Source organism: Hylobates moloch, unplaced genomic scaffold (genome assembly GCF_009828535.3).
Source record: "Hylobates moloch isolate HMO894 unplaced genomic scaffold, HMol_V3 SCAFFOLD_2, whole genome shotgun sequence".
Classification (NCBI taxonomy): domain Eukaryota; kingdom Metazoa; phylum Chordata; class Mammalia; order Primates; family Hylobatidae; genus Hylobates; species Hylobates moloch.
This window is the reverse complement of record NW_026652277.1, coordinates 24,456,394-24,477,191: the sequence shown is the minus strand read 5'-3', so window position 1 is coordinate 24,477,191 and position 20,798 is coordinate 24,456,394. Positions and strand designations below refer to the sequence as shown.

General features: G+C 40.6%; 1 protein-coding gene across 6 annotated transcripts in view; it reads left to right on the top strand.

The window, feature by feature from the left end:
• Positions 1-20,798, top strand: part of LOC116479343 (uncharacterized) — a 168,082-nt gene that overhangs the window by 129,544 nt on the left and 17,740 nt on the right. For 5 of the 6 annotated variants that reach the window (XR_009211308.1, XR_009211306.1, XR_009211305.1 and 2 more), the window contains one exon: positions 12,365-12,534. The exons of the other annotated variant lie outside the window; for it this stretch is intronic. The gene's annotated coding sequence lies outside the window, so the exon portion shown is untranslated. The remainder of the gene's footprint in view (positions 1-12,364; positions 12,535-20,798) is intronic. 6 annotated transcript variants of the gene reach the window in all.

Genomic DNA, 20,798 nt, shown 5'->3' with positions numbered 1-20,798 from the left:
TCCCACTTGCTTATGAGTGAGAACATACGGTGTTTGGTTTTCCATCCCTGAGTTACTTCACTTAGAATAATAGTCTCCAATCCCATCCAGGTTGCTGCGAATGCCATTAATTCGTTCCTTTTTATGGCTGAGTAGTATTCCATTGTATACATATATACCACAGTGTCTTTATCCACTTATTGATTGATGGGCATTTGGGTTGGTTCCACATTTTTGCAATTGCAAATTTGCTGCTATAAATATGCATGTGCAAGTATCTCTTTCTTATAGTGACTTCTTTTCCTCTGGGCAGATACCTAGTAGTGGAATTACTGGATCAAACAGTAGTTTTACTCTTAGTTCTTTAAGGAATCTCCACACTGTTTTCCATAGTGGTTGTACTAGCTTACATTCCCATCAGCAGTGTAGAAGTGTTCCTTTTCTGCCACATCCACGCCAACATCTATTATTTTTTGATTTTTTAATATGGCCATTTTTGCAGGAGTGTGGTGGTATCGCATTGTAGTTTTGATTTGCATTTCCCTGATCATTAGTGATGTTGAGCATTTTTTCATCTGTTTGTTGGCCACTTGTATATCCTCTTTTGCGAATTGCCTATTCATGACCTTAGCTCACTTTTTGATGGGATTGTTTTTTTCTTACTAATTTGTTCAAGTGCATTGTAGATTTTAGATATTAGTCCTTTGTCAGATGTATAGATTATGAAGATTTTCTCCCACTCTGTGCGTTGTCTTTACTCTGCTGACTGTTCCTTTTGCCATGCAAAAGTTCTTTAGTTTAATTAAGTCCCAGCTATTTATCTTTGTTTTTATTGCATTTGGTTTTGGGTTTTGGTTCATGAAATCCTTGCATAAGCCAATGTCTAGAAGGGTTTTTCTGATGTTACCTTCTAGAATTTTTATAGTTTCAGCTCTTAGATTTAAGTCCTTGATCCATCTTGAGTTGATTTTTGTACAAGGTGAGAGATGAGGATCCAGTTTCATTCTCCTACATGTGGCTAGCCAACTATCCCAGCACTATTTGTTGAATAGGGTGTCCTTTCCCCTCATTATGTTTTTGTTTGCTTTGTTGAAGGTCAGTTGGCTCTAAGTATTTGGATTTATTTTTGTGTTCTCTATTCTGTTCCATTCATCTATGTGACAGAACTAGAAAAAACAATCCTAAAATTCATATGGAACCAAAAAAGAGCCTGCATAGCCAAAGTAAGACTAGGCAAAAAGAGCAAATCTGGAGGGTGACTATAAGACCATAGTCACCAAAACAGCATGGTACTGGTATAAAAACTGGCCCCTTTAATTCTTAACAGCATTTGGAACTCATTTGGGTTTTTGTGTAAGTAAAGTATGGACTTAAGTTTATCTCTCTCCCCCATTTTCTAACCAGATAGTACACCACCATTAATAAAATAGCTTAAGTTTCCATATCCTATTACATTCTTGCATAACAAACTTTCTTGGCTGGGCACGGTGGCTCACACCTGTAATCCCAGCACTTTGGGAGGCCAAGGTGGGCAGACCACTTAGGTCAGGAGTTTGAGACAAGCCTGGCCAACATAGTGAAACCCCATCTGTAACAAAAATAACAAAAATTATCCAGACGTGGTGGCATGTGCCTGTAATCCTAGCTACTCAAAAGGCTGAGGCAGGAGAACCTTTGAACCTGGGAGGCAGAGATTGCAGTGAGCCAAGATGGTGCCACTGCACTCCAGCCTGGGTGACAGAGTGAGATTCTGTCTCAAAAGAGAACAACAAGAACAAAAACCCAAACCATAACAAACTTTCTATATAGCTCTATTAGTGTGTCTCTACTTTTGTACTAGGATTAACACTTTTCTGATTTTGCTTTATCTCATATTTTACTATCCACCAAAAATAGGCCTTTATCCTTGTGTACTTCTTTCAGAATATTGCTTATAGTTTTACTCATTTGTTTTCCCAGATGAATTTTATTTTAATTTTGTAGGATATTGTTATTAATCTTGTTGAGATTTTTATTGGGATCGCATTTAAGACATACATTATTTTGGTAAAAAAATCATACATAATTTATACATCTAATTTTTCCATTTAGGAGAAGAAACATTTCTCCTCCTACCAAGTCAATTGACTTCTTTCTCAGCATATAAGTAATGTATACCTCTTGCTAAATTTGTAACTATTTTGTATTTTGGGTAGCCATTCAGGAAGAAATTAATTAAACATTTTAACTGGTTATTATTGGTACATAGGAATGTGATGAATTTTTATATGTTTATTATGTATCTGGAGAGATAAAATATTATCTATGAAAGTAAATAGCTTTTTAGTGAATTTTTTTGGCTTTTCTAATTGTGCAATCATGCACCCTTTGCAAATAATTTTATTTGAATCTCTTTCTGATAGTAATGTCTGCTTAATTTCTTAAGATGACATATCTAGGAAATGGTGAAACTGGGCCTGGCACTGGAATCCGTTGGAGAGATGAGACTGTGCTCAGATGTCCTGTTCATTCAGGAATGTTTCAGGCAAGCTCAGGGCAGGTCTGGCAGGCACAGCCTGGCCTGCTGCAATAGGCATTGACCCATTGTTTTAGGCTGAGCAAATCTCACTTCTCAGGGCCTCATGGGATCAAGGTAGTTGATTTCTAAGAATTTGACAACTTTAAGATACTTTGAAATGAAATTACATTGAAAAAGTTATCTAGAAGGCATCAATTTGGGGCAGAGTTTTTAGATAAGAGGAATCGAGTGAGACTTGCTAGAGGAAGGAAGTGTGTGAGGTTGTTAAGAGCAGCAGTTATCACTGAGAACAAAGAATTGATATAAATATACTCTGTTCCTTTTGTTATGCTATGTACCAGGGCAAAATACTTGCTTCTTGTTTGGAGGTTCTTTGACACAAATGTGTTTAATTAACATTCTTGTCTAGATGGTTTTATTTGAGAAGACTGAAAAGTTCATGTATCATTGCAGTGCTGTTTTGTTTTATTGTACTAATAGCTTATTGTAACACTCACTGACCTACAACTGGAATTCTGTGTGAGGAGTGTGAGCCAGGGATAATGGTAAAAAACAGAGAAGAGGGATAAACAGAGCACGTTAATGGAAAAAGAGGAAGAGACTGTAAAAATTACTTATCAATAGATACATCCTGCCTGTTATCCCAGCACTTTAGGATGCTAAGGTGGGCAGACCACTTGAGGTCAGGAGTTTGAGACCAGCGTGGCCAACATGGTGAAACCCATCTCTACTAAAAATACAAAAATTAGCCAGGCGTAGTGGTGCACACCTGTAGTACCAGCTACTCAGGAGGCTGAGGCAGGAGAATCACTTGAACCCAGCAGGCAGAGGCTGCAGTGAGCCGATGTCGTGCCACTGCACTCCAGTCTGAGCAAGAGACTCCACCTCAAAAAAAAAAAAAAGGTGCATCCTAGTACATAACATTAGGCTTAAGACTGTATGCTTGTATACTCTAGAGCCAGACTACGTAGGTTCTTATTCTAGCTTGCCACTTGACAGTTATGTGAACTCAGTTTCTCAGTCTTCCCATCTTCAGAATAAGGGATAATATGATTTACTTCATAGAACTGTTGTGAAAATAAATGAGTTAAATAACGTAAAGGGCTTAGACACCATCTCAGGCACACAGTAACCAGTCAAATTTTATTACTATAATATTTCCTAAAAACATTAAACATATACACCAGATTAGCCACCTTTTCAGAAATGTTCCTTAGCCAGGCATGGTGGCTCGTGCCTGTAATCCCAGCACTTTGGGAGGCTGAGGTGGGTGGATCACCTGAGGTCAGGAGTTCGAGACCAGCCTGACCAACATGATGAAACCCCATCTCTACTAAAAATACAAAAATTAGCTGGGCATGGTCATGCATGCCTGTAATCCCAGCTACTTGGGAGGCTGAGGCAGGAGAATCACTTGAACCTGGAAGGTGGAGGTTGGAGTGAGCCAAGATTTTGCCATTGCACTCCAGCCTGGGCAACAGAGCAAAACTCCATCTTAAAAAAAAAAAAAAAAAAAAAGTTCCTTGTTATTTTCCTACCCCAGTGTTCTCAGAGGGTGCCTTTCTGAGGTGTCTCCTTGGATGCCTCTGTAACTTAAAATTTAGGTGAAACGTTTTACTGTCAGAATTCAAGGAACCACATGCTTTGGGTTATTTTATATTTATGAGACTTAATTCCAGTTTATGTTCCAACTTGCACATTACATTCTTTACCTGATTTATTGCTACTTGTAATAATACTATTTATAACACTTTTCATCCTTAGTTCTCTCAAGTTTTACATACCTCAATTCATTCCAGGTAAGTAAGTGGGTGGTAAGTAGCAGAATCTCTCATTTTTCAAGCAAAAAAAACCTACAGGCACAATAGTGAAGTGACGCCCAACAAATTAGGGGTAGAGTTGGTAATATGATCGGGGGGTTGACTCATTACTCAGGCCTCCAAGCTCGCAGGCACTCTCACAAAATAGCTCATTTCTTTAATGAAGGTGAGTTGTGGGGGGCACAGGCTCTGTGGTCAGGTCAGACAGATTTGCTTTCAAATCCACCCTACCATATACAAACTGTAGAGTCTTGGGAAAGTTCCTTGAATGCTCTCAGGTTCTGTGTCTTCCTCTGTAAATTGGAAATGATAATTTTGCCTTCTTTATAGGTTTGGGGTAGGGAAATAGGTAAGGAAGTGGTGGATCAAATAACACATAGGAGATGATCAATAATTGTGGTCTTTTCTTTAAATTTGTGTCTTGCAGGCCACCTTCCCTTAAGCTCATACCATTTTAAACAACTTCTTGCGTAAATATTTGCGTCTAAATTTTATTTTTTTTATGTTTTTTGTTTTTTAATACAGAGTCTCACTGTTGCTCAGGTTGGAGTGCAGTGGCACGGCTCACTGCAAGCTCCGTCTCCTGGGTTCAAGCGACTCTCCTGCCTCAGCCTCTGGAGTAGCTGGGATTACAGGCATGCGCCACCACGCCCAGCTAATTTTGTATATTTAGTAGAGACAGGGTTTCACCATGTTAGCCAGGCTGATCTCAAACTCCCGACCTCAGGTAATCTGCCCGCCTCCGTCTCCCAAAGTGCTGGGATTACAGGCATGAGCCACCGCGCCCAGCCAGCGTCTAAATTTTATAAAGGGAACTGTTAGCTTGGACCTTCAGTAAGGTGGCTTCTGTTTGAATTCTATTCTTCCTCTATCTGCCATTGCATTTTGGATTATGTAGAGTTGCATGATTTGGTCCTGTGTTACAGGAGGAGGTGGAAGAGGGGAAAATGTGGAGCATTGTAAAGAATATTGTGGTTGGAATTTTCTAAACTTTAGCACATCAGAATCACCTGATGTAGTACACAGATTCCTGGGCCCCACCCCAGAGTTTCTGGTTCAGTATGTCTGAGGTGAGACCTGAAGACTTTTGTTTCTAACAATATTTAGGTGATGCTGATGAGGCTAGTCTGGGCCCCACACTGTGAGAATCACTGGGTTAGGGGTGCTGTGTGATGGAGACCTGCAAAATCTCAATGACTTACAACAACAGAGGTTTACTACTCACACAATAATAACCACATGAGTCAGCTTTTTACATGAACTATTATGTTTTTGTATAGTCAGCCTCTCCAAGATGCTAAGCTCCTAAGCAGCATGGTCGCCATTTCGGTTTTATGTTTTTCACAGCATTTAATTCAGAGCTCAACACAAATTCAATTCCCAATGAAGACTTCTTGAGCTATACCGAGAGCAGAAGATCAACAGAAGATTTCTGGCTTTTTATTTCATGCTACTTTTTAAAATTACTCCTTCCATATAGAAGTCTGAGGTCACATGGGCTTTTAGCAAGGCTAGGACAGATCCATTATTATTGTAAATGGAAAATGTAGAAATTAATACATATGCAATATGTATATATTTAGATACACCTCATATTGTTCAAACAAAACAAAACAAAAACCCTAAACCCTCTAAAGGGAGGTGAGAGCAAATAGTCTAGTGATGAGAGCCAATCTAGTTACTATTTTTATATTATAAGTTTCACTCTGAGCTTCTGGCAACAATAAGAGAAGTGTGATGGATTGTATAATTATTTCCTCATCCCTCACCCATCCACGGCCTTGATCTGTTCCACCACTGTCTGGTCTCCTTCACTTTCCAGTTTCCTTTCTCTGTGCTGGCCCGCAATTGCTGCTTACAGTCTTCCTCAAATGCCTTTCCTGGCTTTAAGAAGTTAACACTTCTTCTTTTTATTCTTTTTATACTGTGTCCTTGAAATCTAAGTGAGATGTATGTGTTCTTATGGCTTTAACCCAATGACCTCTACTAAATCACTCCTTTAGGGAGGCAGGGAGGGCAGTCTGTCTTGCCCAGTGATCCCAGGTGTGCAGGCTGTGCTCAGCATCAGAAAGGTCACTTGGCAGGCAGCAAGGCCCGTGGTAGTACTCTAGTTCTTCAGGAGAAGAAAACCAGAATGATGCAAGTGCCAGACCCTAAGGAAATACAGCTGTGGCAAATCGGTTTCCTCTTGAGCGTAGTGGCTTCCTAGAGAAAGATCCTGAAGTCACTTCTAGAGTCTGCAGGAAAGAATGCTGTGATCAATTGGTGACATCTGCTGAGATGTTTTCTATTCCTGCATTTTGTAGTAAGCCAACTACTAAGATTGTATCTTAGGCCCAATAAAGAAAAAGACATGGTCCAGAATTGGGTTATATGTGAGAGCTTGTTCTCAAAAACAAGAAAGAAGCCCAGTTCCTAGAACTAGGTTAGCAAAGGACTAGACATATATATTGATTTAATACTCAGTCACCTGAATACTGAATTGGGACTTCTTAATTATAATATGTTCTGATTGTTGTGGGGCATGGAATAGGGCTGAGGCTATACTTTGTGGTCTCCTGGCTCAAGCTTGAGGGAGGAAAAGGCTTGGGAGAACCAGGCAATTTGGTAGTAATAATGTCGGCTAGTAGACACTTTGTGGGTTGCCAACTGGTGCCCCTTAAGGGTATTTTGGATACAAAGGGACCTTCCTTGGAGTGTACCTCTTGAGTCTCCTCCAGCTCTCCTGTGACCAGGACAATTTTCCCACTCCCCTAATCGTCAACATCCCATGACCAGAAAAAGCACAGCTTCAAGATAGAAGAGATGTAAGCATTTATTAAAGTAATCCCTTTATAATATTGATTATTTAGTATCTACTAATCAGGAGGCCTAGGTTCTAGTTCTAGTCCTGCTAATAACTTACTGGTTTTGGGCAAATCACTTACCTTTGCAGGGCTTCAGTTGTCCTCATCTTTAAAATAAGGGGCTTCTTCGGTTGATCTTCATGATCGATTCATGCTCATAAAGTTTAATGAGCTTTGATTTAGCCTCCCAGAAAAGTGTCCAATAAATTTCATTTATTCTACAAATGTTCACTGTACATCTATTCTGAATTGGACACTAGGCTGGGCACTAGGAATACAAAGTCACATACTCCCACCCTTTCCCCAGAAGCTTGCAGTTTAATGGGGATTAATGTGTAATCACATTGAGCAGACAGTAGTGTAACTGCTAAGAGGACAGGTTCTGGAGCCAGCCTGCTCAGATGTGAATCTCAGCTCACACATTTCCTGTGTATGACACTGGGCAAGTTTCTTAACCTCTCTATGCCTCCGTTTCCTTATTTTCAAATGGAGTCTATCTCATTTGGATGATATGAGAATTAAATGAGTTAATAGACAAATATAAATCATTAAAACTTTTGCTGGGTGATATTAGACAAGCGAGTTTTTAAAGAGTGATATTTTGGGGGATTCTCATCTCTCATTCAAACCAGGACAACTATCTTCAAAGGTTTTATAAATTAGGCATCTGTGTAATATTTCATTTGAAGGAAAGTTTCTACTCCATATGCAAATAAACACAAGAAGTTTAAATAACAAGGCTTCTGGCATCATGTAAGAGAATATGTTTTTGATTACAATTATGTCTAAACTCAGGCAGATTGGATCATACCTGGCTACAATCTATATTCTATTAAAGAACCATCGTGGATGATGGAACGGTTTACAAGACAGAGGTAAGTAACCATTATCCTGCTTGAGAATCACCAACTCAACAGTGCATGGAAAGCCGGAAGCCCAGCTCCTTCATTTATAGAAGGAAGGGGTGAAGGGACTCATCTTGGGTAACAAAAGCTTATTAGGAAAGACCCTGCTCTGGCCTCTGGGTTTGGCCCTTTCTAGACCACTGTGATCCTGGGGGTTTGTATGGATGGAATACTTAGAGTCTGATCTGATTGATTGACTTGAGTTTTATTTTTTTCATCATTAATATTTCTGAGTGTATCTCTAAAAGATAAGGACTTCAAAAACACCCATAATACCATTATCACAAGAACAATTAACAATAATTCCTTAATGTTATAAAACATCAAGTTAATCTTCAAATTTTAGATTTTGACACAAGGTTTAAAGTCAAGCTGACCAGGTTTGTGTGACTTTTGAAATATTATATAACCTTCCTGGACCTCAGATTCCTTATCTGCGACCTGGGGAAGAGTCTAATATCATTAAAATTATTGTGAATATTGGATAAAATTTACCAAGTCCTAGTATGATGCACCATATGTTAAGCATTTAATAAACCACTGTTGAGATGGCGGAAAAAAGTGCCTGGCACAGGGCAGATACTTAATAAGTCTTAGCCAGTATTACAAAGCAAACAATTATGATGTAATAAGTGCTAGGTCCATAGACAGGAGACCACGCCTGAAGGGCTAGGAAACAAAATCCTTCTAGAAGAGATGTTAGTGAAGAGGCAGATGGACAAGACCAAGTGGGGTGGGGAAAAGGCACTCCAGATGGAGTGAGAACTGAACTCAAAGATGGGCAAGCCACTGGCTCCCGGGTGCCTCTCTAGAAAGGGTACAAAAATATCCCTGGAGAAAGTTAGGAATATGGTGCCGTTTAGCTGTAGTTTTCTCACATTATTCCTTATGTAACTGGTGAAATGCAAAGTGGTCTGGCCCCTGTTTTGGACATGTAATCTCTGGTTCTTTTTTTTTTTTTCCTTGAGACAGAGTTTCACTCTTGTTGCCCAGGCTGGAGTGCAGTGGCGCCATCTCGGCCCACTACAGCCTCTGCCTCCCAGGTTCAAGTGATTCTCCTGCCTCAGCCTCCTGAGTAGCTGGGATTACAGGCACCCGCCACCATGCCCAGCTAATTCTGTATTTTTAGTAGAGATGATGTTTTACCATGTTGGCCAGGCTGGTTTCAAACTCCTGACCTCAGGTGATCCACCAGCCTCGGCCTCCCAAAGTGCTGGGATTACAGGCTTGAGTCACCACACACTGCCTAATCTCTGGTTCTTAATTTGAACATGTCACAGGGAAAAAAATTACTGTGTATAATCCCCACTGTCTTCAAGAAGGGTGGATCTTAGTAACTAGATAATCTTTTGTTTGCAAATCACAAATTCCTCAATCTCAGTATAAAGTATGCAAGTTTAGAAAGAGAAACTGGGAAAAGTTAAATAGCTTTACATAAAAAGGGAGAGATGGGAGATGTACCAAGAAGATGAAGGAAAAAAGACAGTATGCTGGAAGGGAAAGAGAGAGGAGACTCCAGCTCTGAGGTTATGGGAGCTGGGGGAAGGAACACAGTGTCTTGAAACTTATTTCTGCCTTGGGCTCTTTTGGAGTCCAGTAAAGCCAATGGACTCCTTTTCAAAATTTTAAAACACATAAGAGATATAGGATTTTTGTTATAGTAAAGTAGTAATCAAAAAAAATTTTTAACCCATATTTGTTTGTGGGGAAGCAGTGATGAACAGGTAGAGCACTGGAAACTTTTAGGACAGTGAAACTATTCTGTATGATACTATAATGGTGCAACCACCCAGTGGGTTCACCTTGCCCACTGCGTAGACAGCTGATTTATCAAGACAGGGGAATTGCAATAAAGAGTAATTCGCACAGAGCTGGCTGTGCAGGAGACAGGAGTTTTATTATTACTCACATCAGTCTCCCAGAGCATTTGGGGATCAGAGGTTTTTAAGGATAATTTGGTGGGTGGGGGGCCAGTGAGTCAGGAGTGCTGATTGGTTATGTGGGAGATGAAATTGTGGGGGGGTGAGGCCACTCCCTCACACTGAGTCAGTTCCTGGGTGGGGACCACAAGACCAGATGGGCCAGTTCATTGATCTGGGTGGTGCCCGATGTTCCATCAAGTGCAGGGTCTGCACAATATCTCAAGTAGTGATCTCGGGTTTTACAATAGTGATGTTATCCCCAGGAGAGATTTGGTGAGGGTCGGAATCTTGTAGCCTCCAGCTGCCTGACTCCTTCACCGTAATTTCTAATCCTGTGGCTAATTTGTTAGTTCTGCAAAGGCAGTCAAGTCCCCAGGCAGGAAGGAGGTTTGTTTTGAAAAAGGGCTGTTATCATCTTTGTTTCAAAATTAAACTGTAAACTAAGTTCCTCCCAAAAGTTAGTTTGGCCTATGCCCAGGAAAGAACAGGGACAGCATGGAGGTTAGAAGCAACATGGAGTTAGTTAGGTCAGGTCTCTTTCACTGTAGTAATTTTCTCAGTTATAATTTTGCAACGGCGGTTTCAGTGGTGGATAGATGACATTATACATGTCAAAACACATAAAATGTACATCACCAAAAGTGAACCCTAGTGTACACTATGGACTTTGGGTGACAATGGTTTGTCAATGTTGGTGTCAATTGTAACAAATGGTACCATTCTGGAGCAGGATATCCATAGTGGAGGAGGCTCCGCATGCATGTGGGTGGAGGGGACATGGGAACTCTGTATCTTCCACTCCATTTTGGTGTGAATCTAACACTACTTTAAAAAATTGTCTATATGTTTTAAAAATCCTACTTTTGTGCTAAACTAATATGTACATTTCTTTATTAACACTTAAGAAGATCTAGCACTGAGTCTAACTACCATAATTCAAATTAGTGATGACTATAAACAATATTCCAAGATATCCAAAACTACTGTAATGTGACATGAAAATGACTCTGATTTCTATTGGTGAAAAAAAATCACAAGTACTGCTAATACTATTGTGGTTGGTTTATTACATTCGTAATTAAAGGAAACGCGAAATTTCAATTATAGGTAATTGAAAATAAAGATGGAAATTATTTTCCACCCAAGCTCAGTGACCACCTCCTCAAATTTCATCCAAGGCACCCTTTGGGGAGGAGGGTATCCTATGGATCCCTGATTACAGATGCTTTGTCTAGACCTAGAATACAATTGTTCCAATTTCCCCATCTCAAAGACTCTATTGCTGTGTTCCATTATTGTCTTCTAAGGTTTCTAACAACTCATCTGTTTTTCTCTTTGTTGTTTTGGCAAGTAATGCCAGTGATTTCTAGAGCCAGGTGACCCTGTGTATTCCTAGTGTCCTCTGATATTCAGGAAAACAGAGCTGCCTGTGACATGAACTGAGACAATGTCCTGAGACATTGTAGTAACTAAGAAGGAGGGAATACCACTTACAGTATCTTCAAACTTTTTTTTGTTTTTTGAGACAGAGTCTTGCTCTGTTACCTAGGCTGGAGTGCAATCTCGGCTCACTGTAACCTCCTGGGTTCAAGCCATTCTCCTGCCTCAGCCACCCAAGTAGCTGAGACTACAGGCATGCACCACAATGCCTGGCTAATTGTTGTATTTTTAGTAGAAACGGAGTTTCACCATGTTGGCCAGGCTGGTCTTGAATTCCTGACCTCAAGTGATCCTCCCGCCTCGGCCTCCCAAACTGCTGGGATTACAGGCATGAGCCACCGTGCCCAGCCTGGGATCTTCAAACTTTCTAGTTGGCCTGTTATGTTGGATGCTAGAAAGATGTCTCTCTTTCATTAGTTACTAATAACAATTTGTGGTGTGTTTATGGTACTTTTGAACTTCAAAAGATTTGGCCAGTGTTAATAGCTCAGTTCTGATGTTGAGTTCATGAGGGTAGAATTGCTTTCTCTTACGAGTGTTGCTCCATTATTCCTGAGATCTTATTCAGGTGAATACAAGGGAAATATTCCCAAAGACAATTAAACCATTGTTGTCCCAGATGCTGTCTACTACTCACATAGAAGGCGTGCCCTTCAGGCTAGTGATGACACATAACTGTGTGGATAAATGAATTCATTTCTTCCTCACTGAGCCCCAAATCCTTCTCAAGACACTATTTCTGGTGATATGGACAGGCAGGGGGTAGGGAAATACTGGGTAGAAGAGGACAGTCCCTGGCGAGGGCCACACCCTCAAGCCTGGGACCATGGCCCAAAGTGAGAACATGCATTCCTGTTTTCCCACCCGAATATTGCCTTTTACAAAACCACCCTGACCCGCCCCACCCCTGATTCTGTACCCACAAAAACCCCAGGTTTCACTGGCAGAGGCACAGCAGAGTGGCTGAGAGGCAGAGTGGAGCAGCAGCAAAGGAGAGAAGAGAAGTAGCAGCCAGACATCAGAGAGAAACAGCTTGACTTCAGAGGGACAGCTTGACGATGGGACTTCAGAGAAGAGTTCAACCAAGGATGGCTGAACTCCAGGGTAAGACCACCTTCCCACTTCATCCGCTTCCCAGCTCCCCATCCTGCTGAGAGCCACTTCCACTGCTCAGTAAAATCCCCCACATTCACTGCCTTTCAATTCGTGCAGCCTGACTCTTTCTGAATGTCGGACAAGAACTCGAGTACCGACAAGGTGGGTGCAAAAGGCTATCACCCTGACCCCCCACTGAGCTGTTAAACACTTAAGCCATCAGTGGATGGCAAAGCTAAAAGAACACACTGTAACACACACCCTCTGGGGCTTCGGGGGTTGCAGGTACCCTCCTAGATGCTGCTGCGGGGCTGCATGGAGTCCTACTCTTGCCAGTGCCCAGAAGTACTCATCCCAGCCCCTGCCCCTGCTCACCTGCATGCTCCCCCTCCCGTGAGGGGTTGAGAGCTGTGGGCTGAGTAAACAAGACAACCCTTCGTGAGCCCCACAAAGGGGTCAGGGAAGTGTCCAGTTTCACTGGCAGTAATGGCTATTAATAAATCAAAATAAGTACTTTCTAAAGATGAAATATATTTGCCTTGACTATGTGCTTGAAAAAATGTCACTGTTAAGTAGTCTTTTATTAATCTCCATTTTCTCCTGGATAAAGCCTAGGCTTCTTGTTACAGCATTCAAGGCCTTCCGTGAACTCATCCCAGCCCGTCTTTCCACCATCATCTTCTACCTCAAAGCCTAATTTCTGTGCTCCACCTTTTTCTAAACACAAACGGATCTCTCACATCCTGTTTATTTTGCTCAGGCCATTCCTTTTGCCTGGCATGCTCTTGCCTTGTTTTATGCCATTCTTTGTACCCCTAGACATATATTTCCCCCCAGCCAACCTTTCCTGAAGCCATTCCTTCTGGCATTCACTGCTCCCTCCTGTATGCTTGCTTTATAGGCTTCCTATTACCCCTTTGTCTCACATTGCCTTGAGTTGTCATTAGTTATGGAGCTCTCTATTCCTAGGTAGATTGTAAGCCCCCAGTGGGCAAGGACCACATTTTTCTATTCCACCCTAATACCTACTTACACTCAAAAATGTTTATGTGGAAGAATGAATCATCCTACATTGTTCACCTTTAAATTCCCTTTGAACTGTGTTTATGATTTGTAAACACTAGAGATCACCTCTCCGTAACTGATCAACTTATTACTCTATAAACATAAGGCTTTTCACATGCCACCCATCCCTCATCGCCATTTTCATCTTCCACTCCAGTCACACCTTCCTAGAATCCCTGTAACCCAATCATACTAGGATGTAGCAGGCTTCTCCAATCCCTGGTGTATTTTTGTATTTCCAGATTTTTATTATCCTGGACCTTCTGTGTGGCATGTCCTTTCTCCTTATCTATCTAGCAAACTTCTATTCATCCTTCAAAGCCCATTAAAATATCCTGTGAATCTCATAGGCTTTCTCATCCTGCCAAGACAGAATTAATTGCTCTCATATTTGTTTTTTGTCAGTGCTTAAAACAATGCCAGCTGCATATTGGTTGCTTAATAACTAGTTGTTGAAACTGAACCAATTGCTCCAAGTTCTTTGTTTATAGTATAGTTTCAGTTAGAAGGAAACCCACTGGTCAGCAACTCAGGCTTTCAGATCAGTCTTGCTAAACCAGAGATCCATAAGTGAGTAAACAGAATGTGAGTAGGATTCAGGGAGATGATGCCCCTGAAGTCTTAATTCTCTGTGCATAATTCTCCAGTTGTGTGCAAATGCTTGAAACAGGAAGGAAGGAAGGAGGAAGGAGAACTTGTGAGGGTAAGAAGAGGGAAGGAAGGAAGGAAAGAAGGAAAGAGGGAAAGAAGGAAGGAAGGGAAGAAGGAAGGGAGGAAGGAAGGAAGGAAGGAAGGAAGGAAGGAAGGAAGGAAGGAAGGAGAACTTGTGAGGGTAAGAAGAGTGAAGGAAGGAGGGAGGGAGGGAAGGAAGAAAGGAAGAAAGGAAAGAGGGAAGGGAGGATAGAAGGAAGGAAGGAGAGAAGGAAGGAAGGAAGGAAGGGGAACTTGTGAAGGTAAGAAGAACCAAATTGTTCAAGCCTATAATGTGAGTACAGTTTAAGATATATGCCCTTACTATTAGAGCTTAAAGCCAGAATGTCATAGACCAAGCTCATAATATAGTTTATGGCTGATCTTTATGGTAATAAAAAAATCTAGAAAGAAACTGCCTGGCACCATTTGCTGAAGATGTTTTTTAATACTGTCAAATGATTCATAATTATAAAGGGTGAATGGACCATGTTTGCTCAGTAGTGGTTATGCTGAGACTCATTAAGTACTTTCTGCATCCAGGAGTTCTGTTTTATGTAAACAAGACCTCTGAGGAAGATATAGATGGGTAATAAAGATGAAAGGAAATGAAGTATATTAACATGAGGACAAATTAATAACGGCCTTTCCATCTTCTAACAGGAAAATCAGTTGCTGTGGAATAATTGCACTTTTCAATGCAAAGGGGAGCAAAAATCCAGACAAAGCAATAGATAGAAGACAGACAAAATCAGACAGGGCTCTGGGGTCAAACTACTTTATGGAGATAGTCTGCACTTTGGAAAACTTATCTGCTTTCCTGGCCAGGCTTCTGATGGGACTTGCGGAGAGCTTTTACTTGGCCACAAATGAAATAATCTTTAATGTTTTGTAATGGACAGTGGGGCATGAAGAAGTTCTCTTCTTCATAAAGGGACAGGGAGAAGAGGGTAGGAGAATACAAGTACTGAGATGGCAGAAAAGCTAAGATTAACCAAATCACCATCTTATTTCTCTTCACATAAAAGAGTCGGAGACTGTGTATTGAGATTTGCTTGAAATAAATAACAGCGTTGATAAGACAAGGCTGAGCGAACATGGATAGATCTGTTTTCCTATCAGCAATGTACTGTCTGAATTCCTAGACAAGTAAGTCAGCTAAACTGAGTTTCCAACTGACCAGACCCTATATAGGTCACCGTAATATACAAAGTATAACACAGCAAAGATGCCCATTGGGTCACCCAGATCTTTACTTGGCTCAAGCCTGCTAGTATAGAGTTGGCAAGTAGATAGCTCCAAAGGGCCTGCCCCGTGTCACTGAATTTCAAAAGATATTTCCACCCCAAAGATGGCCTGCTTTCTCAACCTTCAGGCATTTCCCTACCCCAGCACAGAGCTCACTTGCTGTCTGCTGGGCTTCCAAAACTCCAGATTTACACCTCTGGTGCTTTGCTCAGACCAGGGCTGGAACTAGGATGACAGGCAAGCCAGACGTGGGGTGGGAGGGGTAAATTTAAGGAGGCACTACATCTCAGGTTCTGAATCTACACTTGTACTTCTTTGAAAGTAAGTGCTTCCTTAAATTTTGCACCCAGGAGCTTCCCTTGCCTCACCCTACTCTGGGCCTTGGACTCCAGAGTCTCTGGTGAGAGATCTGTGGATTGTGATAGTGCAGGAAGCCTCACAGCCAGATTACTCTTACTCTGCTTGATAGCTCTTCTGTTTACCTCAACTAACTTCTCTCTCTATATTAGTCAGTTTAAAGAATTTGAAGACTAGAAACCTTGCATGGCATCTTAAAATGCAGAGCAAGGGGCCCATGTTGCTTTCTTGTTGAGCTCAGAGGGGGCCTGACTATGCAAAGGCTGAGACCAGTCCTGGAGCCATCCCGACTAACCCAAGATCAAGACATCCCAGGGACTCAGGGATGCTCCTCCCAGGACTGGCTTAGAAGGGGCCTGCTTGGTTATAATGCTCTACTGTTATAGCCTTGACATTTTAAATAATTTTTAAACAAAGGGCCCTGTATTTTTATTTTGCTTTGAATCCTGAAAATTGTGTATTATAGTTGGTCTTGGCTCTACTTACAACAAATTAAAAATATCTAGTGTGTCAAATGCTCCCTGCCCCTTTAACACCCTTCTTGATTGTTATTGGAGTACACACAAGTCCTTACGGTGATCCATAAAACTCTGCTTTGTTGGGCCTCAATTCACTCTCCAGCCCTGGATTGTCCCTTCCTTCTTGTTACCTGCATTCTGGCCTTCTTGCAGTCCTGAAGTGTACCACATTCCCTCTCACCTCAGGGCCTTTGCACAAGCTGTTTCCTCTGCCTGGAATCCTCTTCCCCAGCCCCACTCCCCAAATCTGGCTGCTACTGCTTGTCCTTCAGTTCTGAGCTCAGACATTAATTTCTCAGGAAAGCATTGACCCACCAGGCTAGACTGAACCCCACGTCATATATTCTCACGGTGCTTCTTCAGCACCTGCCACAATGTATAATTAAATCTTTGTCTGATCATCTGATTAGTTTCTCTATTACCACGTGATTCCACATGAGACAGGGACTGTGTGTTTTGTTCACTTTCGTAGGTTCAAGGCCTAGCATAGTGCCAGGCACTTATTATAGCAAGCACTCAGTAAATAGTTGTGAAAGGGAAGGATAAGGGAGAAGCCCAGGGTATTCCTGTCTGGGGATGTTGTGTGGGGGGAGGCAGGATGGGGAGAGGTTGGAGGTGGGAGGTGGGCTGAGGGGAGGTAACCTCTGGAAGGATCTGAAGCAAAGCTGAATGCCCTTTGGCTATTGACTTCCAGGCTCAGATACCCAATGCACTCAATCTGAAGTCATCCTCAGAAGCCAGTTCAGCTCCACACGAGCCTCTGGTGAGGGGAGATGATGAATGAGCAAAGTTTAATCACATTGAATTCAATTTGCTGATGGTCAACCTAGATATCTCAATAATTAGGGGAAAATATACTGTGTGTTAGTAATTTCTAACGAGCATGCAAGGTTTCAGTTTGCAGTGTGGTCTGCTAAGCATTTTAGTAGTTTTGAGTTTTCTTCTTATATTTGCCTTCCTTATTTAGTGGTATACTTCCCTTTGGGGATTTTATTTCCTTTGATAGACTTGTGAAAGTATAATTTTTTTCTAACTCTGTGGTGTATTTTGTCTCTTTGCTTCCTTTATCTTTTCTTTTGCAAGCCACCGAAAGTCATGTGCTAGTCTTTGATTTCCTTCTATGGTCCCACATACCTTTCTTGTAGATTTTTTCCTTGTGATCTTTGAAATATCCCCCACAAGGTCAAAGTGACTGCTACTTGTTGTAGGGAAAAAGAAAGTCAAAACTCCTTCTCTGTTGTAGGGCCCTCGACTTTCTTTCAATATCCCCCTGCCCCACCGCTCACACTGTATTCACCCAGATCCTAAATGCTCCTTGTTTTGGTTCCAAAAACTAGTATAATTTTCTATTGCTTCTCTCTGTGGCAGAGACACAGATCGTTAAATTTTGTTGTTGTTGTTATTACAAGAGAAACAAGACAAATGGTAACTTTTCTAAGCAGCTATTCACTTGTCTAAAGATGGAGTTTTATACTTGAAATGTGGAAGCGTCTCTAAGGAACTATTTTCCATAACTTTGTCACCCATCAGCTGTTGGTGTCACTGAAATTCTCAGCAGCTGCAACAGGGGAAGGTTCTCCTTTTTTATTCCCACCATGCCTTTACCACTTTGGAACAGCTAGGAATACCAGCAGTGACATAACACATCTGATTATTCATTATGATCCAAATCTTAGTTTAAATGAGGCTCCCAGTAACTGATGGTTTAGGAAAAAGTAAGAATTCAGTGGAAATACTTAATTTCAGATGACTTTGGATCTAAATAAAGGGATAGATTAAGAAATGATTGATCTTTCTTAGAGTCCAGAGTATTTAGCCATTCACCAGGGTGGTGAAATGCTTCTTTTTGCTTTCTTGACTTTTTAAAAAATAAGCTTCACACCCTGGTACTTCCCAAGTTTTGATGCAGAAACCATGATTTGTCTCATTTCTCTCTTACCTCTCTCTCTCACCAGTGTGTCCCTTTATTTGGCTTACTTCAAGTTCCCCTAGCAAATTATGTGCAGCTTTTCCTGTCTACATTCTATTGAGACATGCCATATATGTATTTCTATCCCCCTCACTGATCATTAGCTGTGTGACCTTGGGCGAGTTACTTAATCTTTCTGAATCTTGGTTTTCTCAACTGTAAAATGCCAACACCAATAACTTCCTAGTGGTGTTTGTTAATTTATGTGCCCACCTATTGATTCAACAAGTGTTCCTTGAGCTCCGCCTCCATGCCAGCTGCTATTCTAGGTCCTCTAGGGATACAGCAACAAACAAAACAAGTCCTTGACTCCATGGAGTTCACCTACAGATGGTTAGAGAGACAATAAGCAAATAAATATGTAATATATCCAGATGTGCTAAGTTATTTGAAGAACAGCAGGCAGAGTAGGAATAAAAGAGAATGATGGGTGGTCCTGCAGGTTGGGTTCCCTGAGAGACAGGTTCTGCGATGGAGACACAGGATCATACCTGGTGAGAATAGAAAAGCAGGAGGAGGGGAAAGGCCTCAGTTGACTCCATGGGGCATTCTGAAGCTGGGATGGCTTTTCTGAATTGACCCAAGTTGGGACAAAGGGTTTGGGTCTTTATATCCCTGCATTGATCAGCCACTGGACATGGGCTGCCCCTAGAAAAATGGCTCTTTTCAGCTGAGGGCAATTTTTAGAGAAGGCTGAGAATTTAGGGTTGTCAACTGACATTACTCCCAGCACCTAGAAGAATAAGCCCTTCAGTCCTGAAGGGGATGGAGGTGGCATATAACCATCTCCACTATAGATAGGGTACATAGTGCTATTTACAACATGATTATAACACAGTTTTATAACACAATTTTATATTTTAAAACACAAATTTATAAGGGATGTGCTATTAATGTGGTAGTAAAAGAAGTTTTCTCTGATATGGTGACATTTGAGGTGAGGTTTGAAGGAAGAGAAGATTAAGCCTTGCAGATATCTTGGGAAAGAGCACACCAGGCAGAGGGAGCAGGCAGTGTTAAGACCCTGAGAATGGAACATTCTCGATATGTTCGGGGAATCCAAGGAGACTGGTATGGTTGAAGAAGAATGACCAACCAGTGGGAAAAATGCTAGGAAATGAAGTCAGGATAGAGCCTTGAGCCAGATCATGGAGGGCTTCATAGGCTACTGCACAGAATGCTGTGAGAATTACTTGAATTGATTCACATAAACTGCTTAGGAATGTGCCTGCGATATAGTTCTCAATGAAATTGCTATCATCATCATCATCTCTCTCTGTATGAGGGTGGCTCTGTGTATGTCTCACCACAATTGAAATAAACAAATAAATGTGAAATGAATTTGAACATTAAAGATGGGTCAACTACTCTGGAGTAATTATTAAATCTGTGTTAATTTGTTTTTTTAAAAAAAATTAAATGATTTTTCTGGGTAACCACCAAAAACATCCAAAGTACGTATTGGGCGAAGTCAGTTCAGGCTAATGTGTTTTCCCCCAAAATATTGTGTGGTTCAAAATAAAGTAATTATAGAGCTCCCTATAATACTAGAGGATTTGCAAGGACTTGAATAAACTCTTTTCAGAAGGATTTTTTTTGAATAAATAAAAGCACCTTATATTATAATTGGATCTGTATGGTAAATAGAAAAATATATAGTTGAACTATATGAAATTGCCTCTACTCAACTCTTTTTGACCTATAAAAATGTCAAGTTCATATATTCAACCAAATTTACATATTTTTCTGTGACATCATTAACTAGAAAAAATGCATTTTTATAATAATAGTCTTAGATCTTTATAATTCAAAATTTAAATTTCTATAGCCAGATCATAAGTTGCTTTTGATTATATTTTATGTATTTCCAAAGTCTTCTTGCATAGTCCTAAAGGAAGAAACTGAAGTTCAAATTTCTTCAAAATAAAAAAAATTATAGGAGAGTGTATCTGATAGGTAACATTTCATATAGATCAAAAAGTAGTTTTGAAAATATATTTCCTTTCACCAAATAGTGAAAATTAAAAGACTGGATTTATTGCTTTGAACATCAATTCTTTGAAAAGGGCTCCAACCTGAGAATTAAGAGCCAGCACCTTTTCCTTTGGCCTGCCATCAAGGATGTAAAGCTCAGATAACAGGATATATACTTCCTTTGGTGTGTAGATCACTTCCATGGACAAATAATTGACTCCATTTTGAGTTCATTCTTTTTTTTTCTTTAACTTTTTATTTTGAAAAAAAGTCAAACCTGTAGAAAAGTTGAAAAAAACAGTACATCATCTAGATTTACTAATTAACATTTATCATATTGTCATATTCTCTCTATATACACACATAAACATTTCTATATATGTACATATATTTTATATGTATTTGTAAACATGCAGATATGTGTATATATACACATGTATAAACATTTCTCT